Source organism: Heterocephalus glaber, unplaced genomic scaffold (assembly GCF_053883595.1).
Source record: "Heterocephalus glaber isolate CG9 unplaced genomic scaffold, H.glaber_assembly_v1.0 deba00001509, whole genome shotgun sequence".
Classification (NCBI taxonomy): Eukaryota; Metazoa; Chordata; class Mammalia; order Rodentia; family Bathyergidae; genus Heterocephalus; species Heterocephalus glaber.
The window spans coordinates 5,286,615-5,293,479 of NW_028258325.1; positions in this window are offsets into that span (position 1 = coordinate 5,286,615).

Below are 6,865 nucleotides of genomic sequence, written 5' to 3' on the forward strand. Positions count from 1 at the left end.
CTGTGCAACAAAAACGTGGAACCCAGGCTGCTGCACAGAGAGGTGGGGCCAGGAGCGAGGATCCACGCTGGCTTTTTGTTGTAATGTTACCACAGACAGCAGCTTAAGGCGATGGAGATGGATTCTCTCCCGGTGCTGCGTGTGGAAGTCTGGGCTGGCTCTTCCAGGCTGCGTTCCTTTCCGGGGTTTTGGAGGGATCCGTATCCTTGCTTGCACGTTGGCAGAATTCAGTCTCTTGCAGTTGTAGGACCAGCATTGCCATTTCCCACCTGGCCGCCGAGTGAGGGCCATGCTCAGCTTCTGCGTTCTTTGCCACGTGGCCCCTTTCCTCCATCGTCTGGGCCAGTGGTGGCAGTTGTGTCCCCCTGGCGTGTTGACTTCCTGCCCTCATCTCCCATCATGACCTTGTTCTTTGCCCCACTCCTCTGTCCACCCCTTCACTCTCACGGGGCTCTGCTTACACTGGGCCCACCCCATAATGGAGCAGTTTTCCTATTTCGAGGTCCCAGGTCCCATCCTCACTGTTCCTTTTGCTCATAACATAATGTATTAGTTACTTTCCCATCACTGGGACAAAGCACCCACAATTTAAAGGAGGAGGGTTTATTTTGGCTCAGTTTTCCGAGGATCCCGTCCACGTTTGGTTAGTTCCAAGGCAGAAAAGGCTTGGTAGAAGGGCATGGTGGAGGAGAGCTGCTCACCCACGGCAGCCAGGAAGCAGAGAGAGCAAGGAGGGACTGGGACAAGAACACACCCTTCCCGGTCACAGCCCAGTGACCCGGCTCCATCCAGGGCTCAGCTCCTAACAGCACACTGCTGTGAACTCATCCATGGGTGAATCGCTGATGACTTTCCACGCCATGGGCCAATCACCTTCCAAAAGCCACACCTCTGAAACTGGAGATTTTTGGGAGATGCTTTAGCGCTACACCACAGCACACAAAATAAAACGTCAGGAAGGAACAGAACATGGGCATCGTTAGGAGCCATTATTCTGCCTGCTGCAGGTCTGATAACCCAGCCACGCTGTGTTGCTTGGAAGGGCTTTGGGAAGCAGTGATGCTGCTTGGAGACTGGCAGGGACCAGTAGGAGAATCAGCCCAGAGCCCAAGGATTTGGGAGCAAACCCAGACTGTCTTCTGCAGATAACTGCTTCCCTTTGGAGAAACAACTTCTCACCTATTTATGAGAAGTGGCCACTGGGCTCCCCATGTGACCTGGATGTAATCTGACCCAGCAAGCCATAAAGCTGGGCGTGCACCATAGCAGTACATTATCGGACGGAAGTGGCCTATATGGGACTGAACTGAACTGCGCAGGTGTGGAAACACATGAGCTGCACTTGCAGGTGGCCAGCACCTCTCGGACACTGACCCCGCTGCATGGCTTCCTTTCCTTCCCCCACATCTGTGGCCACTTGGGGACTTTCTCCCGTGGGCAGAAAAGGCTCAGGGCAAGTTCTCAGGTGCTTCTGCTTCACAGGGTGGCACCACTCCAGAGCGGACAGCGGCAGCATCACAGCCCCACCCGGAGGTGGCCCTGGGGGAGAGTGGTAAAGGAAAATCCCCTCAGTGAAAAGAAAGTGGAGTTAGTGGTACACGTCACAGTCCAGTTTCTTTGGATTAATAGATGTCCAAGGTAAGAATCTACCCTGACTTACAGAGGGTTGTGGAAAGGTGGCTGCTTCAGCTCAATGATCAGTGACTTGGAAAGGGTTGGAAGATGGGTGACCAGGAGGCTTGGGGAACAGGGCTGGGCGGGGTCCTCTTGGAACAGCGTGTGGAGATTTGCATCTTGCCCGGACGCTTACCGGGGGCAACCCCTGCAGGGAAGCAGAATGGCACATTCTGTGGACTCTGCCAGCCTCTCGCCAGGCTCCTGGGTGGGAGCTTGATGGGCTCAGGTGGCAGGAGCGTGGCGGCAAGCAGAGAGCCCTTGCATGGGCTCAATATCACAAAGGTCCCCGGTTACCACTGGCCCTGAGAGTAGAGTCTGCTGCGATGATGACAGAGGGCTGGAGGTTTGGGACACAGCTCCCGTGGACAGAGGGCTCTTTCTCCTTTCCCTGAGTCTGGGTGGTCTCTGACTACATTCACAGAAAGCATGCCCTCTGTAGAAGTCGCCCTCTGTAACTTCTATGGCAAGGCTGTAAAGCCCTGCAGCTCTGCCCAGGTCTCCTAGGATGAGTGCTCTCCGTATGTCCTTTCCTGGGATGCTGTCCTCCGAAGCCCAGATGCAAGGCTGCAAGATGCTTGTCTCAGTCACTTTCTCATCGCTGGAACACAATGCCCACAATGCCCACAGCTTAAAGGGGGTGAGGCTTACTTTGGCTCACGTTTTCAGTCCAGTCAGCTGGCTCCAAGGCAGGAAGGCCTGGTCAAAGGGTCTGAGCAGGGGAGAGCAGCTCACCCCATGGCAGCCTGGAAGGAGAGAGAAGGAAGGAGCCGGGAGGGAGACCAACCTTTTCAAGTCACCTTTCCTCTTCCACCCAGTCCCCAGTCCCCCGCTGCAGCAGCACATTCAGCCGAGGATCCACTAGTGGATTAGCAAGCGTGGCATCCCCATGACCCAACGCTTTCCCAAATCCCCCTCTGAACACCTGAAGCTTTGGGGATGGGGATTCTAGGTCCAAACCGTAATAGTCGTCAGGCTGCATAACAGGCCATGGGAAGGAGGTTCGGGCTGAGCTCAGCCTCTGTGGTCTTTTACTCCAGGCAGGGATGTGTTGAAAGGGGCCTGGAGCTTGTTCCCACCTTGGCCATCGAAGTCCCCCTGGGTATTCAGTTGTCTCTGTCTGCTCCAGCCGCTGGAACAAACGCCACGGGCTGGGTGGCGTATGAACAACAGACAGGCGTCTCTCACAGTTCTGGAGACTGGGAAGTCCACGGTTAAGGTGCCAGCGGATGCAGTATGTGGTGAGAGCCTGGTCCGCATGGTTGGCCATCTTTTTTATTTTTTTGTTTTTCTAGATAGGGTCTTGCTTTGTAGTTCAGGCAGGCCTTGAACTCACTATGTAGCCCAGGCTGACCTTAAAGTCTGGGCAATCCTCCTGCCTCAGCCTCCCAAGTGCTGGGAGCACAGGTGTGCGGCTTGGTTGGCCATGTTTGCACTGTGACTTCACATGGCAGAAGGGGTCTCTTTCATGAGGGCACTAATCCCTTCCACTTCCACCCTCATGACCCAATCGTGTCTCAGAGGCCCCGCCTCCTAGCACCATGGCCTTGGCGGTTAGCATTTTGACCTGTGGTTTTGGAGGAATATTCAGTCCATGGCGTTAGTCTTCCTGCCTTGAGCCCCAGACACTAGAGCTAAGTCGGGTGGTGTCTGCCGCATTGGAGCAGATGGCAGCAGCAGAGACCAACCCTGGACGTTGACCAGGCATCTGACCCTCAGCGTCTGTCTGCTCAGGGTTAGTAATTCCCAGGGTTTAGTGATCATCCTGGATCCCTCCCCAAGGAGGGCTGGGGATCTGTCCTCCCTGGACCACACTGTACCAGAGAGTGCAGTCGCGTCCCTTCCCATCACGCTGCTGGCTATGAGCTTCCCCATCTGTGGGCCTACAGGAGGCTGGGGGAGTGTTACTATTGTCATGGGTTCCACAGAACAGCGCTCCGCTCTCTACCGTTTGTACCCAGCAGGCGGAGTGAGCAGGGAACCTACTCTGCCTGGTCTACAGTTTGCCAAAAGGTCCGCATAGAAAAAACACGGCGCTGGAGGAATAGCTAAATGTCTCTAGTTTAGTGGTATTAGTTTTCCCTACACTAAGGGTGGAATCCAGGGCCTTTGCACTGAACCATATCCCTAGGTTTTATTTTTTATTTTCAGAGAAAGTCTTGATAATTTGCTCAGTCTGGGATCAAATTTGCGATCCTCTTGCCTAAGTCTCCCAGAGTGCTGGGATTACAGGCATGTGCCACCACACCCTGGTAGTTAATAGTATTCTATCAATGTTAAAGATTCTGGTTGACCCAAGTACCACGGTGCATCAAGTGTTAGGGGAAGCTGGATGGAAAGTAGGTAGGAATATTCCACATTGGCTTTGCAGCTCTTCTACATCCTGTCAAAAGGACAAAGACCGTGTGTTGACCTTTGGCAGTGAATGTCACCGGGTGTGGGGTTGTAGATTCGTGGGATGGGCTCGGAGGGAGGCACACACGACACATTTGTGGCACTGCTGCGAGGTCCTCTCGGGCCCATCCCCTGTCGCTGAAGGACTCCCCGGAGTCCAGGAACTGGCCAGGTCTGGTTTCTGATCGTCCCTCACAGTGACCCAAGTTGGGTTTCTGCTCACTGTACCTAGAGACTTTCCAATTGCAGAGATCAAATAATATTTTTATTAACATCTTTATTTATGTAATTTATAATTTTAATAAGTATACAAAAACTGTGTATATTTATTGTGTACAACATGGTGCTTTGAAACATGCATACACTGGACTGGCTAAATCGAGCTAATTAGCAGATGTATTACTTGGTATAATTTTTTGTGGCACAAACACTTAATTTTTGTCTACTCTCAGGATTTTTCAAGAATATAAAAAAAAGAATATCAGATGTCATTAACTGTGGTCACTGTGATGTACAACAGATCTCTTGAATTTACTCTTTCCGTCTAATGGAAACTTTGTGTCCTTTGACCAAAGTGCTTCTGGCATCCAGAAAATTACATTTCATTGCTTATTAGAAAGAATGGAGAACTGGAAAAGATTGCACATGTGTAATTTATCACTTGTCCCTCTTGGAGGCTGAGGCAGGAAGACTGCAAGTTCAAGTCCTGCCAGAGGCCCTGTCCTCCTCCCCCCAAAAAAGACTAGACTGAAGATGGCCCAGAGCCAGGGATCTCACTTGTTTTCCAAAGGCACTGAAGCTATTCACCTTGGTGATCAGCGAGTTAAGCTAAGTGTAGCTGCTGTGACAAACACATTTCAAAGTTTGGTGGCTTTGCCCAGTGTAAAGTTCAGGCCCGGCTGGGGAAGGGGCATCACTTGCCACTGGGGCCAGGCTGACAGGCTCTGCCATCCTCAGCGTGGCTGCCGGGTGGCTGGGTTGGGCCGGGAGTGTGCATGCCCCCTGAACTTGTCGCCTGGCTCTGCCTAGATCCAAGGGACACGGGGATGTCCCAGGTTGTGGAGCCGCTTCCTGGGAACAGCACCGACGCCATCGGGTGGAAAGGGAGCACATGCTGGGCCCACAGCTGGCCACCTCTGCCCTGCAGCCTCAGCGGAGCGGCTGACACTCAGTAGGTGCTCAGGGGACAGGGACAGTGTCATAGGGAAAATGAAAATTGCAGGTGCTTTCTGAAGACCTGTCCACATAGCAGCTCATTTTGTTCTCACAGAAGTTTGTAAGCATGGTTGTTTCTAAGAGCTTCATTTTATTACCTGAAGCAACCAAAGCCCAGAGAGGTTTAGGAACCTGAGCAAGGTCACACAGCAGGAAGTGACCGAACTGGATCCAAATCTTCCAAACTGACTTAAGACCTCCCTGACCTAACCACCCCTTGACGCTGCCTTTTCCAGCAAGTCCATGTGGATTTGGGCTGACTTAGAGATAATGCATAGGAACCTGCCCTGTGAAACAGGGACATGGAACCCAAGTGGTTTGGTGTTTATGGGGGCCTGAGGCATTCATGGGGTCCCTGGCACCTGCCAGCCACAGGTTCTTCCCCCTCCATGTCCTCAGGGCACAAGCTGTGAGCTTCACCTTGCTGTCCCCAGCGGGCTGAAAAAGAGCACACGCTTAATGCTGGAGAGGAGAATGAGCCAGATGTAATTCTGTCCTCGGGGCTCAGAACTAAAAGATGGTTAAGAAACAGACAGTAACTGTGATAGGTGAGAAGTAGAGGTGATGGTGAGGGGAAAGTCCGCAGGAGAAGACAGAAGGGCAGGTGGCTTAGCCTTCTTTTCCCAGCCATCATTCACTCATTCATCCGCCCCCCCCCCCACATACCTCTCCTGAAGGCCTACTGTGTGGGGGGCACCACTGTTCTACAAGCTGGAGCTAGCAGGGAACAAGACAAAGCCCTTCTCATAGAGCTTTTGATGCCGTGAGAGAGACAGGCCACAGGTTCTGCACAGTGCAGGGAATACATTCTACGAAGGAACATAAAGCCAGGTAAGGGGACAGGGTGTGTAGGGAGATGCCTGGGGACTCGCTCTACACCCTCACTGGCTGCCAAGGAGACCCAGGCCTCCTTCACTCTGGAGACGCAGCCGAGGGCCGTGCACTAAGACTCAGGACCCCAGATGGACTTGTCCCTGAGTCCGACGGGCATCTCAAATCCTCTCTTTGTCCAGGCTGGCTGCTCTCCTGGCAAGCCCTCTCCGTGCCCACACTCCCTGCCAGCTCCTACTGCATAAAGAACCTGGAAGGGGTGGCCTCTGGGCCCCTCCCAGCCGTCCTGACAGGCAGCGCCCCCCTCCTGGCAGCTCCCGCCCCACCCCGGGCCTTGCCCACCCCCAAGGGCAGGCCAGGCTGTCTGGGGTGGCACTGGAGAAGCTGCCTGCTGAGTCTGCCCGGCCTCTGGCAGCTTCTGAGGGCAAGATTTTCCACTGCTGAATCCCCAGTGCCTGGAACAGAGCCAGGCAAACACTGGGTGCCGGTGAGAATGTGTGCAACAAACGAATGCGGAATGAAGTGACGAATGAGTGAAAGCGAGGCCTTGGCCCGACTCTCCTGGGTCCAGAGTTTCCGGCCTTCAGAGGTTAGGACTGCTACTGCTACTGCGATCTGCTTGGCTCAGTGCAAACTCCACTCCTGGGCCCTTTGTTTAAAATCCAACACTTCCAAGAGGGCGGGCAGCTGGAGAGAATTAACCCCCCACCCCCACCCCCGGTTTAATCACAAAGGACTCCCACGAGGTCCC